This window comes from Poecilia mexicana, unplaced genomic scaffold (genome assembly GCF_051168715.1).
Source record: "Poecilia mexicana isolate PSO_F unplaced genomic scaffold, ASM5116871v1 scaffold_17, whole genome shotgun sequence".
Lineage (NCBI taxonomy): Eukaryota > Metazoa > Chordata > Actinopteri > Cyprinodontiformes > Poeciliidae > Poecilia > Poecilia mexicana.
The window spans coordinates 17,000,236-17,016,251 of NW_028263386.1; the positions used below are offsets into that span (position 1 = coordinate 17,000,236).

General features: G+C 38.9%; 14 non-coding genes across 14 annotated transcripts; all 14 read right to left on the minus strand.

The window, feature by feature from the left end:
- Nucleotides 1–5,254: 5,254 nt before the first annotated feature.
- On the minus strand, nucleotides 5,255–5,326 carry trnae-uuc (transfer RNA glutamic acid (anticodon UUC)). Its single transcript has one exon. It is a non-coding gene; the product is annotated as a tRNA-Glu (tRNA).
- A 743-nt stretch (nucleotides 5,327–6,069) lies between these two features.
- On the minus strand, nucleotides 6,070–6,141 carry trnae-uuc (transfer RNA glutamic acid (anticodon UUC)). The gene has a single exon. It is a non-coding gene; the product is annotated as a tRNA-Glu (tRNA).
- Nucleotides 6,142–6,726: 585 nt separating this feature from the next.
- Nucleotides 6,727–6,798, minus strand: trnae-uuc (transfer RNA glutamic acid (anticodon UUC)). Its single transcript has one exon. It is a non-coding gene; the product is annotated as a tRNA-Glu (tRNA).
- An 899-nt stretch (nucleotides 6,799–7,697) lies between these two features.
- Nucleotides 7,698–7,769, minus strand: trnae-uuc (transfer RNA glutamic acid (anticodon UUC)). Its single transcript has one exon. It is a non-coding gene; the product is annotated as a tRNA-Glu (tRNA).
- A 745-nt stretch (nucleotides 7,770–8,514) lies between these two features.
- trnae-uuc (transfer RNA glutamic acid (anticodon UUC)) lies at nucleotides 8,515–8,586 on the minus strand. Its single transcript has one exon. It is a non-coding gene; the product is annotated as a tRNA-Glu (tRNA).
- Nucleotides 8,587–9,170: 584 nt separating this feature from the next.
- On the minus strand, nucleotides 9,171–9,242 carry trnae-uuc (transfer RNA glutamic acid (anticodon UUC)). Its single transcript has one exon. It is a non-coding gene; the product is annotated as a tRNA-Glu (tRNA).
- Nucleotides 9,243–10,141: 899 nt separating this feature from the next.
- trnae-uuc (transfer RNA glutamic acid (anticodon UUC)) lies at nucleotides 10,142–10,213 on the minus strand. The gene has a single exon. It is a non-coding gene; the product is annotated as a tRNA-Glu (tRNA).
- A 745-nt stretch (nucleotides 10,214–10,958) lies between these two features.
- On the minus strand, nucleotides 10,959–11,030 carry trnae-uuc (transfer RNA glutamic acid (anticodon UUC)). The gene has a single exon. It is a non-coding gene; the product is annotated as a tRNA-Glu (tRNA).
- Nucleotides 11,031–11,614: 584 nt separating this feature from the next.
- trnae-uuc (transfer RNA glutamic acid (anticodon UUC)) lies at nucleotides 11,615–11,686 on the minus strand. The gene has a single exon. It is a non-coding gene; the product is annotated as a tRNA-Glu (tRNA).
- An 899-nt stretch (nucleotides 11,687–12,585) lies between these two features.
- trnae-uuc (transfer RNA glutamic acid (anticodon UUC)) lies at nucleotides 12,586–12,657 on the minus strand. Its single transcript has one exon. It is a non-coding gene; the product is annotated as a tRNA-Glu (tRNA).
- Nucleotides 12,658–13,402: 745 nt separating this feature from the next.
- trnae-uuc (transfer RNA glutamic acid (anticodon UUC)) lies at nucleotides 13,403–13,474 on the minus strand. The gene has a single exon. It is a non-coding gene; the product is annotated as a tRNA-Glu (tRNA).
- Nucleotides 13,475–14,058: 584 nt separating this feature from the next.
- Nucleotides 14,059–14,130, minus strand: trnae-uuc (transfer RNA glutamic acid (anticodon UUC)). Its single transcript has one exon. It is a non-coding gene; the product is annotated as a tRNA-Glu (tRNA).
- Nucleotides 14,131–15,029: 899 nt separating this feature from the next.
- trnae-uuc (transfer RNA glutamic acid (anticodon UUC)) lies at nucleotides 15,030–15,101 on the minus strand. Its single transcript has one exon. It is a non-coding gene; the product is annotated as a tRNA-Glu (tRNA).
- Nucleotides 15,102–15,699: 598 nt separating this feature from the next.
- On the minus strand, nucleotides 15,700–15,771 carry trnae-uuc (transfer RNA glutamic acid (anticodon UUC)). The gene has a single exon. It is a non-coding gene; the product is annotated as a tRNA-Glu (tRNA).
- Nucleotides 15,772–16,016: the final 245 nt, after the last annotated feature.

Consider the following 16,016-nt stretch of genomic DNA (forward strand, 5'->3'; position numbering starts at 1 on the left):
AAAATTTCAAAAGTTTCATTCAGATTTTTATATTTAAAGCCTGAGAGACATTCTATGCAATAAAAGCACCACTAAATTTTTTTAATGATATTTCTTTGGTGTGTTAATGTCCAAATACGGTACCAGTAAGTCGATTCTTCAACTAAAATGTTTTTGTTTGAAAATGATATAGCTCTCTAAAGTTAAAGATCACGCCACAAGATATTTTTTGCCTAATTTTGCACCAATCTGCATTTATTGGGGACAGTCAGCACAACTAGCCGGGACAAAAACCTGCACATATGTGAGAGGAACTGACCTGACTAGATCTCGTTCAATTTTTAGAGCTGAATTTGACCATAATCGGCTGTAAACTGGTAACTGATGCATCCGAAAATGTGTTGACAACAGCTAAAGAAAAGAGAAGGGAAGCTAATAGCCATATTGTTAAAGAACCATTTCAATTGGAATGACAATAAATCATAAAATTATAAATGGATTTTTTTTTTTAAATCTTCAACTCCATATAATTCCAACAATATGATATTTATTTTGTGTGGCAAATTCTGTTCTGCATTAGGATGGGGCAGATTATTTTTTGTTGTGATATCACCTTCTCAAATTAGTATATTTTTACATATATAACATTCAACTAACAATCAAAATATGAATGCTCAGTGTTGTATATATGGTCAAATAGTTATGTAGAATTACCAGAAAATAGATGCTAGTATTAGTTGCAGCATTTGATATGCTGAGGTCAGTAAATCGTTAGTATCTGTGCTAATTTTCTCATTTTAAACTGGCTAAAATTAAAATCTATTACTTAAAGTGCATTTCAGAAAAAAATAAAGTTTTTTAGAGCTTTACTTTAAGAGCATATTTCTTATTCAGGGAGGAAAGCAATGCATTCAACTCCAAGCTATTTTGCATTTGTGTGTGTATCTGAACAAGAGAAAGAGAAATAGAGAAACAAGAGATTGCACAGAGTTGTACTTGTTCCTAATGCTACTAGACATAAGTGGACAATTTTGCATCTCAGAGACTTCACTTTAAGGTCAGCAGGTGTAATAAATGTTGAAAACTGATCCGGGAAAAGCTGCACGCGTGGAATTAAATGTCATCTCTAGAATGAAACAACAATGTGGATGTGTCCAAGTGGGGCTCGTGCTACAAAACATGCTCATGCAGGTGCGGAGAGGCGCCTGTGTCCATGGAAATAGAAGTCACCGAGTGTTTTTGGAGAAGATCTGAGGGAGAAGCGGCTAGAAATAGAAAAAAACAACAAAAAAAAAACACAAGATGAAATGAAGGGTCTGAATTGCGTGTCCACAGCATCTCCCTTTGAAAATATTCATTACAATTCTGGTAATTAGTAGCTACACTTGTGAAGTGACCTCTAATCCCTGCCTCTGTCTGCACCACCCACTGCCTGGCGACAGCCGTCTCCATAAACAGAGGGGAGACGAGCAACAGAAATAGTGAGTCTTAAGGGGACAGCTGAGAACACTGAGAAATAAGTGGATACATTGGTTTAAAAAGCAAATGGAATGATTACAAAGTTTGAGGGGTAGTGCGAAGGAGGTAACAGTAAATGAAAAGACGCAGACAACAGGCGTAAGTCTAACAGTCCAATTACGTGTGGCACTTGCTGCCACGATGCACGGGAATATAGTTACAGAGATAAGGTCAAGAGACTGTGAATGATGCAGAGCAGTGAGACCTTTTGAATGAAGACAACAAGTAAGTTCAAGCTCTGTATGTTTGCAAAGTTTTTCCTAGCTGTTGAAAAAAAAAATACAATTCCAGATATGGGCAGTATTATGTAAAAGTTACATTCTTGAGCTTACAATGCCATTCCCCTCATCAAAAACAAACATGGAGTGTTGCTGTTTCATTCATGCATATTGGCAAACTCTTTAATCTCCCCGTGGCTGCCAAATGGGGCTGCCAAAACGCTTGCTCTCACTGAGCATTACCTTTTGTACGCAGCTCCACCTCAGAGCTGCAGTCGCCAAGCTGAGGTTCTCCCTCACAGAGCTCCCTGAATACAATGCAACACAAAGAGCACCGTCTTCAATTAAAATGATTTTAAATTGAAATGTAAAGCTACATTTCCGGTGTGGGAGTAGACTTATTCTCAGAGACATTGTGACTACCTTTACAACTTCTAAAACATTGTCTTTTTTTCTTTGGGCCATGATCTATTTACCAAAATGTTTCTGTTGACATACTTGAGAAACATTTTGTTATGGGTCCACGTTTGTGCTATATATTGTGTACTATAGTGATTTGGTACAGTTACTTTTTCTGATAAACTGATGTAAATGCTTACAGCGCCTCCTCTTTTCAAGTAAGGGGGCCAATAAAAACATTTCAGGGTTACAGATCTTTATTCATTTGATACATTTTATTCATAATGACCGGTTCCACTTACTCTAACTTGCCTTGATCAGATTTTACGATGTTTAGAGCTTGATAAACCAAGTATGTGAAGCACACTTCATTATTCACAGCTTAAAAGGATGAGGACTTGCAATACCCCCTGATGAGAACATGGAGTTTCAACACCATCTGTTATTAGTTCTTACTCTTGTTACCATCCCTGCGCTCTTTTGAAGAGGTCTTTTTAAAGTTATTCAAATACAATGCTAAATAGCTGTCACCGTCGGCTATAAGACGCACCCAGAATGCAAATGCACAGTGCAAAAGAGGAGGGAACGTCAGACAAGGCATACTTCAGCAGGGTTCCTTCTGTCTGGTATTGAGTTTAAAGACCAAGTGGCCCCCAACACAAGTTTAAAACAGACTCTCTGCAAAACATGTAAAAGCTGATTTTCTACAATTCAAACAGATATAATTTTTTTCAGGTTGTGCAGTGTGTGTGTCTGTGTGTGGGTGTGTGTGTGTGTGTGTGTGTGTGTGTGTGTGTGTGTGTGTGTGTGTGTGTGTGTGTGTGTGTGTGTGGCCTTGTATTTGATAGTTTGCAAGGGCTATTTTCTTAACACATGCTATGTTGTGGGAACCCACAGCTCCTCCCGGGGCCCAAAGCCAGGACCTCCATAAGAAGAAGTGTTGTTTTGGGTAAGATTAGATGAACTGAGTTTAGGTTAGGTTTAGGGTTGGACATGTACTGGCCATTGTTAGGTCTAGGGTAAATGCCAAAGAAATGAAGGAAAAATGAATGGAAGTCAATGCCTGTGACTGCTGGGACAGACACCACTTTTGCAATGCAAACACAAACAAACCTACGATACTCCATGAAGAAAAATGTCAAATTAAAGCATGATGAATAAATGTACAGTAAGGAGGAAATGTACAGTATGAATATACATTAGAAACATATGGTGAGTAGATGCAGTTTCATCCACTTTGACACTTCCCTGGCTGACCAGCTGGCCACATGACCCCTGAACAGAATGGAGTGAAACAATTAATGGATAGATTTCTAATTATTATGTAATTATAGTACTTATGGCTTCAATATCAATCAGAAAAATAAAAGGTGCACTTTAGAGAAATTGATAGATTTTTTTTTCAGATAAGAAATTCTTCAATTATCTACCTTTGACAGCTTTAACACTGAATAAACAAGGTGAGTTTTATGCAGTTTAATATCTAAGAATGACAGCATCTGACAATGCGCTGTCCCAACCATGACATGCATAATTGGAGCTACCTGTCATTGTCATAATGATTTATGACATAATTACTGGCCAATTAGATGACAAATTAGGGTGATCTTATTTGTTTTGCTAAGAATTTATTTGGACTTTTTTTTTTCACTGATTACACCCTTACAAAATTAGCTAAACCTTGTATAGCTCCAACATGCCATAAATATAAATTAAAATGCATAAGACCTTTGAATATGAATGTCTATTTCAGTTAAGCTATTTCAGTCTATTTCTTTAACTAGGCTTTCTTGGTCTCTCCATATTTCAGAAAAGCAACTTGGACTTTAACGTAAACTAAATAGCATTCATTTTGAATGATTAACTCTTCCTTAGTAAAAGAAGCACATTTGTTGTCCCTCTTTTATCTGACAACAATACCAAGCAAAGCAGTTTTTTATTTACCTGAAAATTGACAGTAATACTGTAGTGAGAACAATTAGGCAATTATGAACACACAGGCAGAATTTCCTGGCTCGAAAAGGATTTCCTCCTCTTATGTGAGACACGGCAGTAGTTCACCAGCTGTGCTGAATGCTAGGTGGAAACTGTTTGGTGTTGTGTGTATTTATCCCTCCGCAAAGTCTCAACGTAGCACTACACTATCCATCCCAGTACTCGCTTTGACACACTGAATGTCAGTGTGGTGGAGAGATTAATCGGCAATCACCTGCTGTGGGTTGTCAATAGAATGCCTCAGGAAGAGTCATATCAGTATAATAGGATCCTGTTTTGTGACATATGTCATATTCTGTGAACTCAACCTCCCCTTGTCTTGTCTTTTGAAAGGGGATCACTGCAACTTTGCTTGCTGTGTCTAAAGATTAGACTTACCATGGGGGGAATCTATAAAGAACAGTGGCGAGGTGGCACTGAAGGCCACAGGGAGCGGATAAGATGTCTCTGAAACAAGAATGTGTCAATATAGAAGAAGACGCAGCAGGGAACAATGGCTACCTACCTCTCATTACAGGAGAAATAAAAAATTAAAGACCCCTTCAAAAGACATTTGAGTTTCTCTTATCTTGCAAAATTACACAGATAAGTCCATAGATGCTTACTTGTTCATTCTGTTCAATATCACCGAAGGGGGCATATGTCAAATGAGCAAGATTTTGAAAGACAAAGAGGTTTTCTACACATTACACAATCTCAAATATGTCATGAAGTTTCATGGATGCTTCATATTGAATGAACAATGTAATGTCTTCTTATTTTTATTTTTTACATTTAGCAAGCCCCAAAGTCATTGTTGTGAAGTTGGTGAGGATGTGATTATCATTAGCTAAATGTAGAAGATCCAATTCAGATTTTATTAGCAGTGTGGTAGGGATCACTGGGGGAGGTAAAAAGATATGTTAGAATAAGTATGAGCAATATTAGATTTCCATAATATTTCTTGTCAGAGTTATGTCTGTCTTGCACAGCATTATCCAGTTAATGTGAAGTTGCCTTGAAATAACTGTGTAATGTAAGCCTGAGATGTGAAAGTTTGACATATTGTTGACTCTTGCACATTTTTTTGATGTAAATACAGATGATTGAAGAAGAAAGAAACTTTATACATCCTTTTGGGATTACCCTCAGGTAGAAACAAGAAGTTCCCATACCGGGAGTTGAACCCGGGCCACCTGGGTGAAAACCAGGAATCCTAACCGCTAGACCATATGGGACCCATAAGAACTGTGAAAACTTTTTTTATCTTAATTTTTGATCCCATTTTTGAGGATGGCTGAAACTGGAACACTGTAGGATGCTTGGTGTGGAGCTTGGTCAGTTGATGGACCACATAAGGTTGTATGTATATACCTAGACAAATTAAATTCCTGAAGAAATTTAACTGGGACTGCCAAAGCAAGACTGTTAGTTTCTACCCAGCATTGTGACATTAAACCAGTAACACAATAACAAACCAGTATGCTTACATAGCTAGGCTTGCCCTTGGTAAACATTAGTGCAGCTAAATATGGTCCACCACAACAGTGCAATAACTAAAATTTATAACAAGTCTGTCATCATAGTGCTATAAGTGACCAGGTTCATAACTACAGTTCAAAGACTAAACACTATACACAATGAAAACAGACTGATGATAAGCTTCGCACATGTGGTTCTGACTCACGTTGAGAAATAACAGAAATAAAGACAGTGGGTAATTGTTTATTTCTAAAACAAAATGTTCAACCTTCGTACTAAGGATCACACTCAAAAATTCTGAGAAATAATAAATTTATGTAAGCAAAATATGAATAGTCACAGGAAATATGTATTTTCCCACAATGCATTGCGAGACCTCTCTGAGCCTTCTCACTGCCTCTGCACATTTTTTTTGATGCAAATATAGATGAGTCAAGTTTTTAGATACTTTATTCATCCCTTTGGGATTTACTCTCAGGGAAATTGTAGAAACAAGAAGTTCCCATACCGGGAGTCGAACCCGGGCCGCCTGGGTGAAAACCAGGAATCCTAACCGCTAGACCATATGGGACCCATAAGAACTGTGAAAACTGTTTTTATCTTAATTTTTGATCCCATTTTGAGGATGGCTGAAACTGGAACACTGTAAGACGCTTGGTGTGGAGCTTGGTCAGTTGATGGACCACATAAGGTTGTATGTATATACCAAGACAAATTAAATTCCTAAAGAAATTTAACTGGGACTGCCAAAGAAAGACTGTTATTTCTACCCAGCATTGTGACACTAAACCAGTAACACAATAACAAACCAGTATGCTCAAATAGCTAGGCTTGCCCTTGCTAAACACCAGTGCAGCTAAATATGGCCCAACAAAATAGTGCAATAACTAAAACTTATCATCATACTGCTATAGGTGACCAGGTTCACCAATATAGTATGCACCATGAAAACAGACTGACTATAAGCTTCGCACATGTGGTTCTGACTCACGGTGCAAAATGACAGCAATAAAGACAGTGGGTAATTGTTTATTTCTAAAAAAAAAAAAAAAAAAAGTTCAAACTTCGTACTAAGGATTTTAATTCACACTCAAAAATTCTGAGAAATAATAAATTTACTGGGATTTATCCTCAGGTAAATTGTAGAGACAAGAAGTTCCCATACCGGGAGTTGAACCCGGGCCACCTGGGTGAAAACCAGGAATCCTAACCGCTAGACCATATGGGACCCATAAGAACTGTGAAGACTGTTACACTTTAATTTTTGACCTCATTGTCAGGATGGCCGAGACTGGTACCCTTAGGACGCTAGAGACTTCTCACTGCCTCTGTCTGGGCCCCGTTGGTATGGTAATTAACGATCGCCATCTGGGCTGGCTCTATCAGAATGGTAGAGAGAGTTTCTATCCTTGTGAGACACCAAGTGTCGGTCTCAAGGAGCCTGACAAAAAACCGTAAGCCCTAGCAAAATTTTGAAAACATCTTATGGGAGCAGGTATGGGTATCAATGTCATGACCGACTTTGAGACCAAAGGAGCGATATTTGTGGCCAGAATTTAATCTCAGAATTCTGAGATTAAAGTCAGATTTGTTTTTTTATTCTTTCCAGTGGCCCTAATCCTCTTCCGTAGTGCTGTGTATGTGTGTGTCAGAGAGAAAGATTCCTGTCTCTGTGAGACACCCTGCCTCGTTTTTCGCCATTTATGTCGCCATTTTAACTCAGAATCCCACTAAAAGTAGTAACTTCCTTCTTGGGATCAAGCTGAACGTTTTAATACCACTTTTGTGGGGGTGCACGCAGCGGTTCGGGCCGCATTAACGTTGACGTAATACATTAAGAATGAAACTGGTTGTGAAACTGGTGAGGATGGAGCAATATTAAATTTCCATAATATTTCTTGTAAGTTATGTCTGTCTTGCACAGCATTATTAATGTGAAGTTGCCTTGAGATAACTGTGTAATGTCTCAGGTAATGTAAGCCCGAGATGTGAAAGTGAAGCCTTCTTGTTTGACATATTGTTGACTCTTGCAGATTTTTTTTGATGCAAACATAGATGAGTCAAGTTTTTAGATACTTCATTCATCCCTTTGGGATTTATCCTCAGGTAAATTGTAGAAACAAGAAGTTCCCATACCGGGAGTTGAACCTGGGCCGCCTGGGTGAAAACCAGGAATCCTAACCGCTAGACCATATGGGACCCATAAGAACTGTGAAAACTTTTTTTATCTTAATTTTTGATCCCATTTTTGAGGATGGCTGAAACTGGAACACTGTAGGATGCTTGGTGTGGAGCTTGGTCAGTTGATGGACCACATAAGGTTGTATGTATATACCTAGACAAATTAAATTCCTGAAGAAATTTAACTGGGACTGCCAAAGCAAGACTGTTAGTTTCTACCCAGCATTGTGACATTAAACCAGTAACACAATAACAAACCAGTATGCTTACATAGCTAGGCTTGCCCTTGGTAAACATTAGTGCAGCTAAATATGGTCCACCACAACAGTGCAATAACTAAAATTTATAACAAGTCTGTCATCATAGTGCTATAAGTGACCAGGTTCATCACTACAGTTCAAAGACTAAACACTATACACAATGAAAACAGACTGATGATAAGCTTCGCACATGTGGTTCTGACTCACGTTGAGAAATAACAGAAATAAAGACAGTGGGTAATTGTTTATTTCTAAAACAAAATGTTCAACCTTCGTACTAAGGATCACACTCAAAAATTCTGAGAAATAATAAATTTATGTAAGCAAAATATGAATAGTCACAGGAAATATGTATTTTCCCACAATGCATTGCGAGACCTCTCTCTGAGCCTTCTCACTGCCTCTGCACATTTTTTTTGATGCAAATATAGATGAGTCAAGTTTTTAGATACTTTATTCATCCCTTTGGGATTTACTCTCAGGGAAATTGTAGAAACAAGAAGTTCCCATACCGGGAGTCGAACCCGGGCCGCCTGGGTGAAAACCAGGAATCCTAACCGCTAGACCATATGGGACCCATAAGAACTGTGAAAACTGTTTTTATCTTAATTTTTGATCCCATTTTGAGGATGGCTGAAACTGGAACACTGTAAGACGCTTGGTGTGGAGCTTGGTCAGTTGATGGACCACATAAGGTTGTATGTATATACCAAGACAAATTAAATTCCTAAAGAAATTTAACTGGGACTGCCAAAGAAAGACTGTTATTTCTACCCAGCATTGTGACACTAAACCAGTAACACAATAACAAACCAGTATGCTCAAATAGCTAGGCTTGCCCTTGCTAAACACCAGTGCAGCTAAATATGGCCCAACAAAATAGTGCAATAACTAAAACTTATCATCATACTGCTATAGGTGACCAGGTTCACCAATATAGTATGCACCATGAAAACAGACTGACTATAAGCTTCGCACATGTGGTTCTGACTCACGGTGCAAAATGACAGCAATAAAGACAGTGGGTAATTGTTTATTTCTAAAAAAAAAAACAAAAAAGTTCAAACTTCGTACTAAGGATTTTAATTCACACTCAAAAATTCTGAGAAATAATAAATTTACTGGGATTTATCCTCAGGTAAATTGTAGAGACAAGAAGTTCCCATACCGGGAGTTGAACCCGGGCCACCTGGGTGAAAACCAGGAATCCTAACTGCTAGACCATATGGGACCCATAAGAACTGTGAAGACTGTTACACTTTAATTTTTGACCTCATTGTCAGGATGGCCGAGACTGGTACCCTTAGGACGCTAGAGACTTCTCACTGCCTCTGTCTGGGCCCCGTTGGTATGGTAATTAACGATCGCCATCTGGGCTGGCTCTATCAGAATGGTAGAGAGAGTTTCTATCCTTGTGAGACACCAAGCGTCGGTCTCAAGGAGCCTGACAAAAAACCGTAAGCCCTAGCAAAATTTTGAAAACATCTTATGGGAGCAGGTATGGGTATCAATGTCATGACCAACTTTGAGACCAAAGGAGCGATATTTGTGGCCAGAATTTAATCTCAGAATTCTGAGATTAAAGTCAGATTTGTTTTTTTATTCTTTCCAGTGGCCCTAATCCTCTTCCGTAGTGCTGTGTATGTGTGTGTCAGAGAGAAAGATTCCTGTCTCTGTGAGACACCCTGCCTCGTTTTTCGCCATTTATGTCGCCATTTTAACTCAGAATCCCACTAAAAGTAGTAACTTCCTTCTTGGGATCAAGCTGAACGTTTTAATACCACTTTTGTGGGGGTGCACGCAGCGGTTCGGGCCGCATTAACGTTGACGTAATACATTAAGAATGAAACTGGTTGTGAAACTGGTGAGGATGGAGCAATATTAAATTTCCATAATATTTCTTGTAAGTTATGTCTGTCTTGCACAGCATTATTAATGTGAAGTTGCCTTGAGATAACTGTGTAATGTCTCAGGTAATGTAAGCCCGAGATGTGAAAGTGAAGCCTTCTTGTTTGACATATTGTTGACTCTTGCAGATTTTTTTTGATGCAAACATAGATGAGTCAAGTTTTTAGATACTTCATTCATCCCTTTGGGATTTATCCTCAGGTAAATTGTAGAAACAAGAAGTTCCCATACCGGGAGTTGAACCTGGGCCGCCTGGGTGAAAACCAGGAATCCTAACCGCTAGACCATATGGGACCCATAAGAACTGTGAAAACTTTTTTTATCTTAATTTTTGATCCCATTTTTGAGGATGGCTGAAACTGGAACACTGTAGGATGCTTGGTGTGGAGCTTGGTCAGTTGATGGACCACATAAGGTTGTATGTATATACCTAGACAAATTAAATTCCTGAAGAAATTTAACTGGGACTGCCAAAGCAAGACTGTTAGTTTCTACCCAGCATTGTGACATTAAACCAGTAACACAATAACAAACCAGTATGCTTACATAGCTAGGCTTGCCCTTGGTAAACATTAGTGCAGCTAAATATGGTCCACCACAACAGTGCAATAACTAAAATTTATAACAAGTCTGTCATCATAGTGCTATAAGTGACCAGGTTCATCACTACAGTTCAAAGACTAAACACTATACACAATGAAAACAGACTGATGATAAGCTTCGCACATGTGGTTCTGACTCACGTTGAGAAATAACAGAAATAAAGACAGTGGGTAATTGTTTATTTCTAAAACAAAATGTTCAACCTTCGTACTAAGGATCACACTCAAAAATTCTGAGAAATAATAAATTTATGTAAGCAAAATATGAATAGTCACAGGAAATATGTATTTTCCCACAATGCATTGCGAGACCTCTCTCTGAGCCTTCTCACTGCCTCTGCACATTTTTTTTGATGCAAATATAGATGAGTCAAGTTTTTAGATACTTTATTCATCCCTTTGGGATTTACTCTCAGGGAAATTGTAGAAACAAGAAGTTCCCATACCGGGAGTCGAACCCGGGCCGCCTGGGTGAAAACCAGGAATCCTAACCGCTAGACCATATGGGACCCATAAGAACTGTGAAAACTGTTTTTATCTTAATTTTTGATCCCATTTTGAGGATGGCTGAAACTGGAACACTGTAAGACGCTTGGTGTGGAGCTTGGTCAGTTGATGGACCACATAAGGTTGTATGTATATACCAAGACAAATTAAATTCCTAAAGAAATTTAACTGGGACTGCCAAAGAAAGACTGTTATTTCTACCCAGCATTGTGACACTAAACCAGTAACACAATAACAAACCAGTATGCTCAAATAGCTAGGCTTGCCCTTGCTAAACACCAGTGCAGCTAAATATGGCCCAACAAAATAGTGCAATAACTAAAACTTATCATCATACTGCTATAGGTGACCAGGTTCACCAATATAGTATGCACCATGAAAACAGACTGACTATAAGCTTCGCACATGTGGTTCTGACTCACGGTGCAAAATGACAGCAATAAAGACAGTGGGTAATTGTTAATTTCTAAAAAAAAAAACAAAAAAGTTCAAACTTCGTACTAAGGATTTTAATTCACACTCAAAAATTCTGAGAAATAATAAATTTACTGGGATTTATCCTCAGGTAAATTGTAGAGACAAGAGGTTCCCATACCGGGAGTTGAACCCGGGCCACCTGGGTGAAAACCAGGAATCCTAACTGCTAGACCATATGGGACCCATAAGAACTGTGAAGACTGTTACACTTTAATTTTTGACCTCATTGTCAGGATGGCCGAGACTGGTACCCTTAGGACGCTAGAGACTTCTCACTGCCTCTGTCTGGGCCCCGTTGGTATGGTAATTAACGATCGCCATCTGGGCTGGCTCTATCAGAATGGTAGAGAGAGTTTCTATCCTTGTGAGACACCAAGCGTCGGTCTCAAGGAGCCTGACAAAAAACCGTAAGCCCTAGCAAAATTTTGAAAACATCTTATGGGAGCAGGTATGGGTATCAATGTCATGACCAACTTTGAGACCAAAGGAGCGATATTTGTGGCCAGAATTTAATCTCAGAATTCTGAGATTAAAGTCAGATTTGTTTTTTTATTCTTTCCAGTGGCCCTAATCCTCTTCCGTAGTGCTGTGTATGTGTGTGTCAGAGAGAAAGATTCCTGTCTCTGTGAGACACCCTGCCTCGTTTTTCGCCATTTATGTCGCCATTTTAACTCAGAATCCCACTAAAAGTAGTAACTTCCTTCTTGGGATCAAGCTGAACGTTTTAATACCACTTTTGTGGGGGTGCACGCAGCGGTTCGGGCCGCATTAACGTTGACGTAATACATTAAGAATGAAACTGGTTGTGAAACTGGTGAGGATGGAGCAATATTAAATTTCCATAATATTTCTTGTAAGTTATGTCTGTCTTGCACAGCATTATTAATGTGAAGTTGCCTTGAGATAACTGTGTAATGTCTCAGGTAATGTAAGCCCGAGATGTGAAAGTGAAGCCTTCTTGTTTGACATATTGTTGACTCTTGCAGATTTTTTTTGATGCAAACATAGATGAGTCAAGTTTTTAGATACTTCATTCATCCCTTTGGGATTTATCCTCAGGTAAATTGTAGAAACAAGAAGTTCCCATACCGGGAGTTGAACCCGGGCCGCCTGGGTGAAAACCAGGAATCCTAACCGCTAGACCATATGGGACCCATAAGAACTGTGAAAACTTTTTTTATCTTAATTTTTGATCCCATTTTTGAGGATGGCTGAAACTGGAACACTGTAGGATGCTTGGTGTGGAGCTTGGTCAGTTGATGGACCACATAAGGTTGTATGTATATACCTAGACAAATTAAATTCCTGAAGAAATTTAACTGGGACTGCCAAAGCAAGACTGTTAGTTTCTACCCAGCATTGTGACATTAAACCAGTAACACAATAACAAACCAGTATGCTTACATAGCTAGGCTTGCCCTTGGTAAACATTAGTGCAGCTAAATATGGTCCACCACAACAGTGCAATAACTAAAATTTATAACAAGTCTGTCATCATAGTGCTATAAGTGACCAGGTTCATCACTACAGTTCAAAGACTAAACACTATACACAATGAAAACAGACTGATGATAAGCTTCGCACATGTGGTTCTGACTCACGTTGAGAAATAACAGAAATAAAGACAGTGGGTAATTGTTTATTTCTAAAACAAAATGTTCAACCTTCGTACTAAGGATCACACTCAAAAATTCTGAGAAATAATAAATTTATGTAAGCAAAATATGAATAGTCACAGGAAATATGTATTTTCCCACAATGCATTGCGAGACCTCTCTCTGAGCCTTCTCACTGCCTCTGCACATTTTTTTTGATGCAAATATAGATGAGTCAAGTTTCTAGATACTTTATTCATCCCTTTGGGATTTACTCTCAGGGAAATTGTAGAAACAAGAGGTTCCCATACCGGGAGTCGAACCCGGGCCGCCTGGGTGAAAACCAGGAATCCTAACCGCTAGACCATATGGGACCCATAAGAACTGTGAAAACTGTTTTTATCTTAATTTTTGATCCCATTTTGAGGATGGCTGAAACTGGAACACTGTAAGACGCTTGGTGTGGAGCTTGGTCAGTTGATGGACCACATAAGGTTGTATGTATATACCAAGACAAATTAAATTCCTAAAGAAATTTAACTGGGACTGCCAAAGAAAGACTGTTATTTCTACCCAGCATTGTGACACTAAACCAGTAACACAATAACAAACCAGTATGCTCAAATAGCTAGGCTTGCCCTTGCTAAACACCAGTGCAGCTAAATATGGCCCAACAAAATAGTGCAATAACTAAAACTTATCATCATACTGCTATAGGTGACCAGGTTCACCAATATAGTATGCACCATGAAAACAGACTGACTATAAGCTTCGCACATGTGGTTCTGACTCACGGTGCAAAATGACAGCAATAAAGACAGTGGGTAATTGTTTATTTCTAAAAAAAAAAAAAAAAAAGTTCAAACTTCGTACTAAGGATTTTAATTCACACTCAAAAATTCTGAGAAATAATAAATTTATTGGGATTTATCCTCAGGTAAATTGTAGAGACAAGAAGTTCCCATACCGGGAGTTGAACCCGGGCCACCTGGGTGAAAACCAGGAATCCTAACCGCTAGACCATATGGGACCCATAAGAACTGTGAAGACTGTTACACTTTAATTTTTGACCTCATTGTCAGGATGGCCGAGACTGGTACCCTTAGGACGCTAGAGACTTCTCACTGCCTCTGTCTGGGCCCCGTTGGTATGGTAATTAACGATCGCCATCTGGGCTGGCTCTATCAGAATGGTAGAGAGAGTTTCTATCCTTGTGAGACACCAAGCGTCGGTCTCAAGGAGCCTGACAAAAAACCGTAAGCCCTAGCAAAATTTTGAAAACATCTTATGGGAGCAGGTATGGGTATCAATGTCATGACCGACTTTGAGACCAAAGGAGCGATATTTGTGGCCAGAATTTAATCTCAGAATTCTGAGATTAAAGTCAGATTTGTTTTTTTATTCTTTCCAGTGGCCCTAATCCTCTTCCGTAGTGCTGTGTATGTGTGTGTCAGAGAGAAAGATTCCTGTCTCTGTGAGACACCCTGCCTCGTTTTTCGCCATTTATGTCGCCATTTTAACTCAGAATCCCACTAAAAGTAGTAACTTCCTTCTTGGGATCAAGCTGAACGTTTTAATACCACTTTTGTGGGGGTGCACGCAGCGGTTCGGGCCGCATTAACGTTGACGTAATACATTAAGAATGAAACTGGTTGTGAAACTGGTGAGGATGGAGCAATATTAAATTTCCATAATATTTCTTGTAAGTTATGTCTGTCTTGCACAGCATTATTAATGTGAAGTTGCCTTGAGATAACTGTGTAATGTCTCAGGTAATGTAAGCCCGAGATGTGAAAGTGAAGCCTTCTTGTTTGACATATTGTTGACTCTTGCAGATTTTTTTTGATGCAAACATAGATGAGTCAAGTTTTTAGATACTTCATTCATCCCTTTGGGATTTATCCTCAGGTAAATTGTAGAAACAAGAAGTTCCCATACCGGGAGTTGAACCCGGGCCGCCTGGGTGAAAACCAGGAATCCTAACCGCTAGACCATATGGGACCCATAAGAACTGTGAAAACTTTTTTTATCTTAATTTTTGATCCCATTTTTGAGGATGGCTGAAACCGGAACACTGTAGGATGCTTGGTGTGGAGCTTGGTCAGTTGATGGACCACATAAGGTTGTATGTATATACCTAGACAAATTAAATTCCTGAAGAAATTTAACCAGGACTGCCAAAGCAAGACTGTTAGTTTCTACCCAGCATTGTGACATTAAACCAGTAACACAATAACAAACCAGTATGCTTACATAGCTAGGCTTGCCCTTGCTAAACATCAGTGCAGCTAAATATGGCCCACCAAAATAGTGCAATAACTAAAACTTATCATCATACTGCTATAGGTGACCAGGTTCACCACTATAGTTCAAAGGCTGAACACTATGCACAATGAAAACAGACTGACTATAAGCTTCGCACATGTGGTTCGGACTCACGGTGCGAAATGACAGAAATAAAGACAGTGTGTAATTGTTTATTTCTAAAACAAAAAAAAAGTTCAACCTTCGTACTAAGGATTTTAATTCACACTCAAAAATTCTGAGAAATAATAAATTTATTGGGATTTATCCTCAGGTAAATTGTAGAGACAAGAAGTTCCCATACCGGGAGTTGAACCCAGGCCACCTAGGTGAAAACCAGGAATCCTAACCGCTAGACCATATGGGACCCATAAGAAATGTAAAAATGTTTTTACCTTAATTTTTGTCCTCAGTTTGAAGCTGGCCAAAACTGTTACACTGTGGTACCAAATGGTAGAGCTTAGTCAGCTGATGATGGACCACATAAGGTATAATTCTGCTCCCTCCAGACCAAAGAGAAAGTCTTTTACAAGAGCTTCATTTTATTCAGGCTATGTGAGACTAAAAAGTAACATTTTGAAGAATTCTATTACCAGTTTTGACCTGGAGGTG